The 12,010-nt window shown below is 45.4% G+C and overlaps 1 pseudogene; it reads right to left on the reverse strand.

Annotated features, from left to right (window-relative positions):
• Window positions 1-6,454: 6,454 nt before the first annotated feature.
• On the reverse strand, window positions 6,455-6,805 carry LOC129668397 (RNA-binding protein 4B-like; annotated as a pseudogene).
• Between the last annotated feature and the right edge of the window lie 5,205 nt (window positions 6,806-12,010).

Raw genomic sequence — 12,010 nt, forward strand, 5'->3', positions numbered from 1 at the left:
CTGCACACTCTCTAACAAGAGCGGCTGGGAGAAGTGAAACTACACGCACCACCTCCCGCTATGAGTCTACCTACATGCAGAGCAGCTTGTCACATTACACTTGGGCTGGATTGAGTTTCGGCATCTCCAAATGCACAAGATACAGTTAAGAATGAAAACCAAGCTGGGCGTGGTGGCACACGTCTTTAATTCCAGGACTCAGGTAGACAGAGGCAGGTGGATCTCTGTGAGTATGAGGGCAGCCTGGTCTACAGCCATGACTGCACAGAGAAACCCTGTCTCAAAAAAACAAAACAAAAAAAAGAAGAGAGCGAGAGAAGAATCAAAACCAGAGCATAAATGACAATGTATAGAGAAACGGGTTTCTATGCTGGGCACCAAGCATGGACCACATGGTGAGCCACACTGTACCTGGACTGATGAGCTAAGTAGAGTTTCTGGATCTTGCTAGCTTCATCTGCCACAGTTCAGCTTTTACAGGATAATTGAGTTCAAAAACAAGTAATCACTCATTTCGATTGTAATGGAGAGGAAGAAGAACTTTCATCTGGAAAGAGAGCATGTCAAATTAAACTATAATATAATTTGCAGTTTTGTTTCAGCTCATCCCTGTCAAATAGAATGGCTAAGAGCAAAAACAACACAATCCAAACAGCATTATCAACAGCACCAAAAACACATTTGGTTCATTTGATTGCTGGGGTGTAGAAATGTGAATAAGCCCAGTTGGAAAGATGACTCACTTGGTAGGAAGCTTGCTATGCAGACATAAAGATGTGATTGCCTTCAGATCTCAGAACCTACAGAAAGGAAGGAAGGAAGGAAGGAAGAAAAAGTCACACAGACAGACAGATGGACCCTTGTGGCTGTGCATGCCTCCAGGGCTCTGCGAGGTAGGGACAGGATTCCTGAGACTTTCTGGCCACCAGTCAACCTCGCTCCAGGACAGCGATAAAGCGGGACACCCTATGGCTTCTTCTGACCTCTTGCTGCTATGCCTTGCCTACTCCATGTTTCTCCCGAGCCTCTGGAACTGTGAGACAAAATAAACCCTTTGCTTTGGTCAGGATAGTCTATCACAGCACCAAAAGAGAACTGAGAGTTACCATCCAGAATTGGATTCCATGAGATTGCAGAAACTGAAGCCAAATATCATAAGGCTACTTCACACTGCAATTCTCCAAGGTTGTAAAAGGTTTAAACTGCTTTACAGATCTTTGGCAGAACCTAGCCACAGCACAAGGTAAAAGTCAAAGGACATTATTTACTTGTTAGGAGAGACGTGTCTTTTGTTAGAATCATAATCATTAAACCCAAATATTATTCTCTCTGGGTCATTAATTTGGAAATTTTCTTATGAATGTTAATAATCTACTTAGCTTCCTGTGAGACCTTATAACTACATTAGTTATTTTACTTTCTTTGCCTTAAGCATTTAGGATCTCAGAGTCTAATATCTCCGGAAATTTACGAAGCTTGTCTAAAGAGATGGCCATAGTGGTTTAACTTAAGTGTTAAATAGAAATGACATTATGGCTAATTTTTCATTTCTGTAGAACTGATTGAACTTCAAACTGCCACATATCTACCAATCTTCTATGAGAAATCCCTGCTTTCCCAACACTTGAAACAAGGATGCTTCTTCAAAGCAGTTTTAAAGTTCAAATACCACACATTTATAACCATCTGCTCCTACAAAACTCCAGTGGATATTTCAAACATTAGCACATTCTTCTGTCTCCTATAGCTAGAAGCAATGTCTGCATGTCCTTTGCGTAAGGTAAGGCTTCCAGGTATTCAGCGACATAGAAGTAACAAATATATAAGAAAGGCATGGAATTTATGAACCATTTCAGAGATAGAATTTATAATTCTGTTCCTTAAAACTCAACGTTTTCATCATATTCTGTATGTTGCTTCTCTGATATTGTGGTAAAATACTGTGACAGAGGCAACTCATAGTAGGAAGAGTTTATTAGGCTTAAGATTCCAGAGGGATTAGAGCCCACCATGGCAGAGGGCATAGCAGCAAGGGGCAAGCACGACAGTAGGAACAGGATGCTGAGCGCCCTCAACAACTACCACAAAGCAAAGAGAGGGAACTGGATACAGAGTAAGGCTATATACTCTCAAAACCCGCTCCCAGTGACATAGTGCAGCGAGGCCACACTTCTTCTTTTTTTTTTTTTATTTTATTTTTCTTTTTAGTTACATTTTGTTAACTCTGTGTCCCAGCTGTATCCCGCTCCCTCATTCCCTCCCCAACCCCACACTCCCTCCCTGGTCTCCTCCCTGCCCCTTTCCAAGTCCACTGATAGGGGAGGACCTCCTCCCCTTTCATTTGACCCTGTTTTATCAGGTATCTTCAGGGCTGGCTGCAAAGTCCTCCTCTGTGGCCTAACAGGCTGCTCCTCCCCTGGGGGGGGGGGTCAAACAGCCTGCCCTTGAGATCCTGTTAGAAATAGTGTTAGTATGATATGGAAAGGATAGGAGCTCTACAAGGACTAAATATATCCGGGCACAGGGTCTTTTCTGAGACTGACACTCAACCAAGGACCATCTATGGATATAACCTAGAACTTCTGCTCGGATGTGGCCCGTGGTAGCTCAGTAACCAAGTAGTTTTCCAAAGTAAGGAGGCCACACTTCTTAAACCTCCCCAACTGTCACCACCAACTGGGAACCAGGTTTCCAAATTCCTCAGCTGGTGGGGAAACCTTTCTCAGTCTAACTCCACAGTATCTCACAATATGCTAAAACTCAACTTTGAAGAAACCAAACACAGGTTGGAGGGATGGCTTAGCAGTTAAGACCACTCACTGCTCTTTCAGAGGAGCCATGTTCAGTTCCCAGCATCCTTATGGTGATTCACGGCCACTGAACTCCAGCTTCAGGGAATCTAATGCCCTTTCTGGCTCCTTGGCACCTATGTGCACATGGTACACAGACATTTATGCAAGCAAAATACTTATACACCTAAAACTAAAAAACAAATGATCTCTTAAAAACATAAAATATTTACCATTGCTGTAAGCCTCAGAGCTCCTCATTGCTGTGCCTACTAGCAGCGATCTAAGGGAGAAGGGAAATTTTAGATTCACGGCTCCAGAGGGCTCAGCCTCTTCTTGCTTGGTTCCAGACACAAAGAAAGACCATCATGGCTGCGGGAACAGGTGGTGGAAAACTTTCCTCATCTCAGGATGGACGGGAAGGGGCCAGGGCAAGACAGGCCTTGCAAAGACACCCCACAGTGGCCTGCTTTCTCCAGCTAGGTCCAGCTCCCAACATTTCCACCATCTTTCAAAACAACTCCATTCATTTACAACCAAATTTTCAACATGTGAGACTTTGGAGGACAGTTCATGTTCAGACCATCCCAGTTTCCCTTTGGGACACGCAGTCCTCTGGGGTGCTGCAGCTGAAGACTGCGAACCCAGCATTTGGTATTCGTGGGGCACTCTGCCTAGACAGAACAGACTGCGTGTATTCTGTCATTCTTTGTGCAAGCTTCAATTAATAAGATTTTCTATGAATGATCTCTAATTATAGCCTTTCAGTAATCTAATTCAAATGCATTTCTCCTATATTAAGTACAAAATAGCTGCGTTTTACTCTGTGTTGTGATCAAAGTAAGGTACAACCTATTTCCAGAACTAAAGTTTGTGGAACTGAACTGACCTGAGCCTTCTCTATGGCCTGAGGTGTGAAGCCAGAAAAATTATGCTTTCCTCAGGCCACATTTGAAGGCAAGAAGGAATTCTCTCTGAAAAATCAATGAGAAGCATGTCCTAGGCAGAGAGTTAGGGCCCAATGACAAGGTATCAAGTATCAAACAAGAAAAAGAAACCACTTGGTTGCTGGAAATGAAGTCTGTGTGTGTGTGTGTGTGTGTGTGTGTGTGTGTGTGTGTGTGTTTATGTCTGTGTGTGTGCACGCGTGCATGTGTGCCTATGTATATTCCTGTGCAAGCCTGTGTCTATCTGTATATGAAGGTTTGTGCTCATGTGTCTGTGTGTGCCCGAGTGTGTGCGCCTCTTCAGCATCAATAAGGCTCATTATCTGCGGCTACATATTGTGCTCCAGATTTTTTTCATGCCCTATAGTTATTTAATTGACAGAGAAAACAAACCCAAAAGAGGCCCCTAAGTAATAACATTTGACCTCCTTGCCACCCAATAAATAACACCTCCTCTCCTCTCCTTCCTACAGATTCCTCCAAAATCTACTGTAAACTCAGAATGCAAATTTAAGTTCTCCGCCTAGCCCCTGGCTTCCTTGTCAGGTGACTTCATGAGAATGCAGCGTTTGCCTCTGTCAGAATATGAACTACCCCTGCCTACAGCCCCCTCAGAGGCTTCGGTGGATGGGGAGGAGTGTGCGGCCACTGGCCTGGTGACAGGTTAGCCTGTCCCTGCTTCATCCTGAATGTGCTTTCAGCGTGGCAAATGGATGGAGGAAACGGGTCATGCGGGTGTGCCTTTCCAGGGTCTTATCTCGACCCTCCCTGTTCTTTCTCTTCACTCTCCGCACCACCACTTGACAGTTTCGTGTTTCTTGTCATCTTGATTGGATGCAGAAAGCCCAGGGCGTTCATGAGCGACACACAGCCTTAGGTGTACCTGTGAGAGCATTTCCAGAAACGATTAGCTGGGGGAGAAGAATACCTGGAATATGAACAGCACCATCCCATAAGCCAGCTCCCAAAACTGAAGAGAGGCAGAAGAAGAAAAACAGCTGTGTGACCGCCTCATCGCCCTCCTGAGCTGGGAGATGTGAACCGCCAGGCTTACCTCGCTCTCACCATCAAGGAGCCACCTGCCATGCCTTCCCAGGCAGGACGGACTTTATCCCCTCAAATCATGAGCCAACATAAATACTTCTTCCCTGAAGTTGATTAATCACAGAGACCAAAAAAGGAAGACCTGAGGTAGAGGTCTCTCCTCGCCACCCCTCACACTCATCCTTCTGCTTGCCAGTGGCCTAAAAGGCATGGGGCCGGCTGGCCTCAGAGCAAATCTCTGAAGTGTAAGCCAAAACAACTCTCTCCTCCTTTCATTTGACTTTCTGTCACTGTGACAGAAAGTGAAGACGCCTGTTCATGGCGCAGGGAGCACAGGCGAAGCACCCCTAAATGCTCAGTGCGCAGAAGGGCTGCGTGTTCTGAAGAGGGAGCCAGTTCGGCTGTTGACGTAATTTTAATGATCTGCTGGCCACAGAGCGGGCCAGCCTCTTTTGAGCCAGTGGGAGATATCCATTGTCACTGCAGATTGTCTGCTTCACCGCTGCTATTTTAAAAGGATTTACTGTTACTCACTGTACAGCTTGTTTGTGCATTACACAGGCATGGAAGTACCCGCAGAAGCCAGGGTGGCAGATTCCGGGAGCTGGGATTATAGGCGGTTGTGAGCTGCCCTATCATGTTATCGGAACCAAACTCAGGTCCTCCGACCTGAGAGTGCTCTTAAGCAGTGAGACATCTCTCCAGCCCTGATTCACTACTGCTTTAAAGACATTTCTTTTCACAGTTCATCTTTAGTCCATTCTTCTAATATTTATTCGGTACCTGTTACCATAGCAGGCGCAGTATTAGACACAGGATACAATTTTACTACCCACACAGGATTCATAGCCTCATGGAGGACAGAAGAAGACTAATAAACACAAATACATAAATATGTGTTGAGAAGAACATGGGCTAAGTTGCAGTAATGTGGAAAGTAGCAGGGGGGTGAAGGGCACACATGTCCTGGAACCTCCATGCCCTTTGTCTGCAGCCAGTGGAAATAGAAAGGTCAGGTGACAACCCTCCCTCGCCCCAATTCCCGGAGCAAAGATAGGTGGGAAATACCATGCTTGACGAGCAGCCTCTTCCTAGAAATAATTACACAGCTGGGCGAGAATACAAATACCGGTGGAGACTTGGCGGTCTCTGCTGCTGATTCTCTCTGAAGAAAAGGCACCAAAGAAGAAATCTGAAGGAAAAAAGTCATGTGTGAAGCTATAAGGGAGTAGGTATCTAACCAAGAGGATTTGGATGTAGGAAAACTAACCCAAAAACAGGAAAAAAAAAAAACTGAAATGTCTGAAGGACAGAAAGAAGAAACCATGGTGGACAAAGAAAAATAGTGTGATGATGGAGAGGTTAAAAAAAAAAAGATTTGAGAATTATTGATAAACACATTAAAGAGTTTAGGTACTTTTTTGTTTGTTTTTTGTTTTTGTTTTTGTTTTTCCAGACAGGGTTTCTCTGTAGCCTTGTCTGTCCTCGCTTTGTAGACCAGGCTGGCCTTGAACTCACAAAGATCTACCTACCTCTGCCTATCAAGTGCACCACCATGCCCGGCTTATTTTTATCATTTTAAAAAGCTTTAACAACATAATAATATGTGGTCCAATTTGTGAGTAATATCTACATATATTTCTATATAACATTTGATATATGTTGCCTTTTTTTCTAATTTGAAAAACCATTCATTTCATAATCTTTCGCGATGTCACACTCGATGACTGGGCCATGCTCCTCAAACTTGGCCCGAAGCTCTTGGCTGGTACAGGTGGGACTGACGCTGCCCCAGGTAACTTGGCTGAAGCTTTGCTCTTATTCTTGCTGCTTCCACACTGACCTTCACTCCGTGCAGCTTATAGTGGTCCAGGCTGAGAATGGCATCCTCAATGGCCGTCTTCTCCTCTGTGAAGGCACATCCAGCACCTTCCCGCACTGCTAGCACAGTGAGCAGATCTCCTGCTCTGTGGCCTCCCGGGGCAGATGTCCGATGAACAGCTTCACCATCTCCACACAGCCGCACTAAGTCGAGGACAGAGGTACGTGTAGGTCAGAGCCCCACTCTGCCAACCCTGATGCACAAGGGAGTCAGTTAAGTTTTAACAGAACAAAGGACCCAGTGGAAGAGCTCGAAGTCTCTCCCCACGTGGAAATCCGAAGGTGCTCCTCCTTGGCAGTGGGGCCACATGGGGATCTAATCTTTTGACTGAGTAATAGAACCTTATCTACAACGTGCTGGGCTACATTCATAGCTATTCTAGAACCTGTGTAGCCCATATGCCATAGATTGGATACGCCTACTTAAAAAGCCTGAGAAGTTTTGCAAGAGGGGAGAGACAAAATCAAGAGATGAAAAAAATAATGCTAATTTATTTTCTAAGCCAAAGACTATTTTGCACTGAAGACCTGAGGAGTCAGTGGAAACAGAATGAACAGAGCCTGATGACCCTGAGAAGCAATGGATCATTTGTTGACCATATGTATACTCCTCCCGCTTGTTGGGTGGAAGGTGGCGGGCCATGTCTGGAAGAGCTGGGATTCTGATGGCTAGGAAAAGAGGCTGTGAAATAATCTGGGAGTTACAGAAACGCTGAAGGAGCAAACAGTAACCGGTGTTCATGTTTAGGGAGGAGTCCTGGATGAGTGGGGGTTCCGTATGCTAATACTAATAACATACAATGAGGAAACAGACAGGTGACGCCTTTCATGGCTGTGGATAGGATGCAGATATCCAGAGCGGCCTTATTAAGCCTTCCTGTCAGGCTTAGGCGTTGGAATGGCTTCTCTTCATCCAGGCTGCTAGAAGACTGCGGGCAAGAATTTAACATGCCTTTTGGTCAAGAGAAACGTAGCCCTTTGGGGTTCAGGACTTGGGTTTAGAAAAACATTAAAACACCAAACGAGAGAAACCTGATCCTCAAAGGACCTGAAAAAAAGGTGAGTGTAATTCTGATTTAAGAAAGAAAAGTGCTTGATGTGCACACGCGAATAGCAGTGTGCATGAAGTTTGCATATATGCCTGTGGAGGCCGGAGGTCAGGGTCAACACTGAGTGCCTTCTTCGCTTGCTCCACCTTATTGAGACAGCCTCTCGCACTGAACCCAAAACTCAGTAATCACAACCTACCTGCCTCTACCTACCAGCACTGCGATTACAGATGTGCCCCCTAGCTTTTTATATGGTTGCTGCTTATCCAAACTCCCATCTTACGCGTGCAGTGCAGGTATTTTACCAACTGAGCTAGCTCCCTGACCCATAATCCCAAACGTTAAAGGCTCCGTGGAAAACATTTGTTTCGCAGAATTCAGTGTGTAGGACTCACAAGTTACTTGAAAGATTATCTGCAGGTTTAGCTGCTTCTGGTGACAATTCAAAAAAATAAAAATAAAAACCCCTAGCACACTCCAGAAGCCCACAGGTAAAGCGGTCTCCGCTGTTCCCATACAGTTCTGATGTTCTAAGTAAGCCAAGATTCCACACGTCGGGTGCATGTTGTCTTGCAAGAACATGGGAGATTTGTTTCTACCTTAAAGGGCTAAAGTATAGGCAGTGTGTCAAAGGTCTTCCTACTTGAGGTAAGCTGCGTGGAAATGGTAGAATCGAAAGATAACAGAACTTTACCCATGGCGGCAGCTGGCTGTCTAACACAGGAGCTATTCCACACACAGCCCTGGGAATAATGACAGAAAAAAAAAAAAAAGAGCCCAACATTGTGCAGAAGGAAAAATAATCGTAATTTACAAAAATGCAGCTCACCAAGAAATGAGAGAGGATAAGCTCTCTGTGGACATTCTGGTAGACTCACTCACTTAATTAATGATGTGAGCACTTAAAGGAATTCCCTGGTAATTTTCATTAGCGCTTTTGAAGAGGATCAAAGCCATCCTTGTATGGACATGAGTACCCTCTGATTAAAAAGAATGTTAAATCTGCTTTTTTCCCCCCACAGCTTTTTGGCTTACAAGGGCTTCAGTCATTTTTTGCAAGAACCTTTGTTGAGCTGTTTTGGGAACAGACTGACTTGCCAAGTACAATTAACAACTGTGAAGGGCTGTAAAACACAGACGTTTCCTTGCTGCAGTTTCCAAACTCCAAGCATAACGCAAAGACATTTAACAAAGAGAAATAAAGTTAACCTCCTCCTCCTCCTGCTCCTTCTGCTCCTCCCCTCTCTCCCCCTCCTCCTCCTCTACTCCACCCCCACCTCTGGGAAAGGCTGCACTGTGTTCTCAACCTTGGCCCTTGAATTAAATGCCGCTCTGTTGTGAGTGTTCCCTCCAGAACTCACACAAAAATCTCACCACCTTCGTAGTTGTGGTCAGAGAAGGGTGACCAGGTCCTGCAGGCTCTGCTGTCCTGAATAGATCGCCAGCAGCATCTCGAATTGTGCCATTTAGCGTAGAAGTGAACTAGTGAAATCCTGCTTTAAGATAACTTGAAGCTGATTTTCTCTGTGTTTCCATGGGTGGTCTTTTTGCCATGTTAAGGCACGGTGTATTAACTTTTTCTGGAAAGACATGAAGAAATGTATACTCATCACCTCCCCATAAAGTACTGAAAACAGACCAAAAGAATGTCTTTGTGAACCAAGGAGTTTGGGGGATTATTTACAGGAGCATGGGTGAAGGGTGTACTCACAGGAACAGCTTCATCAGCCCACTATGATGAGGAGTTCTCCAGAGCTCCATAAATGGAGTTCCCCCTTCTACCTTCTGGGTACTCTCGCACTTTCCTAGACTATGTGTGGTTGGGCAGGATTTTATCCACTGAGAGAATGGCTGGAACCCTAAATGAGGCTCTAATTGCCCTTCCCAGCCTTTTGTTAAAGCAGCAATAAAGGCCCATTAATGGAAAATTCTTAGTCAAGAGAATAGAACCTCCAGCCTGGGTGAAGGCCTAACATTCAGAAGAACAGGGCCAATGACCAGCTAAAAAGACCAGTTATTAGGGAGGCAAGACCACCCCTAAGAGGGTGGGTTCACCCTGAGCAGGGTTAAGAAGATAGACAGGATAATTAATCCTTTAGTGAGATACTGCCCTTCCCAGGACCACCCACAACACAGTCCCAAAGAAGCCCAGCCAGCATGGGCTTCCTGAGGCTCTGCCTTCTGTTCTGAGGCCTCAGTCAGAGGAGCCCAACTTTCCCTTCACCTTCTTTCTGTCCCTTTGCTTTGAATATTAACAAGAACCTAAGTATGACTTTCCTGAGATTTTTGGCTTCCTTCTAAAGTGCCCACCGCGTGGCTCCTTGTCTGTGCTTCCTGCCTGTTTCCCTAAAGTAGTAAGGCCATTTTTACCTTCACTCCTCCATTGTCTGCCTCTGGATGGTGACTGAGAGTCACAGCTTTCCTGTTCTGGAGCGTTTTTCTTATTAACTCTAATAAAATTCTCCCTGTGCTTCCACTCGAGTTTGCTCTTAAATACTTTTATTAATGAAACTAAGAACCCTGGAAGAGGGTATCCTGATTCCCCCAGTATCATTTTCTCCTAGGAGTGTTCCCAATTGGCCCAACCTGGATAAAAGTCTCTTGTGGGTAAGCACAGGTGCTCTGATTACAATGGCAATAGCTGATGCCCTCAGAAGACAGCATTCCACAATGTGGAGCAATGTGGAGCATTCAGTAGATGCCAGGGCAGTGCTTCTGGAGGCCCAGCCTGTCTCAGATTACTCAGCATGTGGTAGCTGTTACAGCAGAGAACAGGCTCCTGCCAGCCTGCAGCAAGCAGGTGAGTGTGGCCGAGCACTTCCTCCTCTGAGCTGCGCTATCCCCAGGCCAAAGGCAGGGCATTCCAATAGATGACCGCTAAGCTGATCCTGTCCCAAGGTGGAGCCTCTCGGGCACAGTAATGGACTGGAAAGCCTCGTGTTGAGTAGACAGGGCAGCAGAAAGCACTGTTTAGGGTGTCCTTTGAAGACCCCGGCAGGCTTGGAGGTTTCCTCTGCGTTTTGCCAGTGGCAGAGCCACAAGCCAAGCTTTGAGTTTCCATTCCAAGTCTCCACCTGCAGGTTAAAGCTATCAACAATTCAGAGTTCCACCCAACATTAGTAGAACCATGTGCTCACATCCACAGCACTGCCTGGGCTTCAGGGCCCTCCAGCGTGAAGCCGAAAGGGAGACTGAGGATGTGAGTTAAAACTTACCTTTTGAATGAACCAAATTTGAATTGAGAAGGGATTTTTCAGAACACCTACTTGTATTGTCTCCCCGAGAGCACTTGTGCCTGAGAGAGGGAAGTAAGATTCTGAGGACCCTTGGTTTGAGTGATCTCTCAAAACGACGAGCTCGGGGACAGAAGACTGCTAGTATTTCTACGCTCGTGTGTGGCCTGCATCATCGCAAGATAATAAACAGGGCTGTGAGGCAAGAGGAGAAAATGCAGAATCCTTTTAAGGAGTCATTTGTTCCTTCTTGTCTCCAGAGAGCATTTATAGCATTCGTCACACCCAGCACGGAGCTTTCCAAATGTCACTCGTGGAATTTCAGCTGCCTCCGCCGTTCCTAATATAAATTAGTTTGGTGATCAGCAAGACATCATCATTGCACAGATGCCCGCTGTGGGGTTCGGGGGATGGCTCAGTGGGAGAGACTGCTTGTCGTACAAGCGTGAAGACCTGAGTTCAAATCCCCAGCACCCAAATAAAAAGCTGGTCATGGCTTCCTGTGCCTGTATCCGAGTGCTGGGAGTGTGAGGGTGGATACAGGAGGCTCGTGGAGCTTGCCGACTGATAGTCCAGGTTCAGTAAGAGACCTTGTCTCGAGGGTGTAAGGTAGAAAATGACAGGGCAGAATGCTTGGTATCTTCCCCTGGCCTCTGCAAACACATATGGACATATATTCCCATATATATAAGGCACACGCTGTGTGCTTACAATACACAAAACAACAATAAAAAAAACGCATAGTACACCAAATGTAGTGTGAAAAACTGAGGCATGCAGAACATTCCTAAATATTTTAGAGCCTTCTGGGGTGTGGTGCACCTTCAAATAGATAATGGAAAACATACAGAACACAACATGGAACTAGAAGATGCTAAATGACATTACTAGTTTATCTGATTCTCCAAGAAAGACGATATTCAATCCCTAGCTTTTTAAATATCCCTTTGGGTACAGGAGTCATGGCAACTATCATTTGCGAAGAACATCCCCATTCAGGATAAATTTTAAATATCTCATCTGTTCAACAAATGGTTGTTGAGCACTGATGACTTGCCTGGCACAGT

Source organism: Psammomys obesus, unplaced genomic scaffold (assembly GCF_907164565.1).
Source record: "Psammomys obesus unplaced genomic scaffold, mPsaObe1.curated_primary_1811, whole genome shotgun sequence".
NCBI classification, from domain to species: domain Eukaryota; kingdom Metazoa; phylum Chordata; class Mammalia; order Rodentia; family Muridae; genus Psammomys; species Psammomys obesus.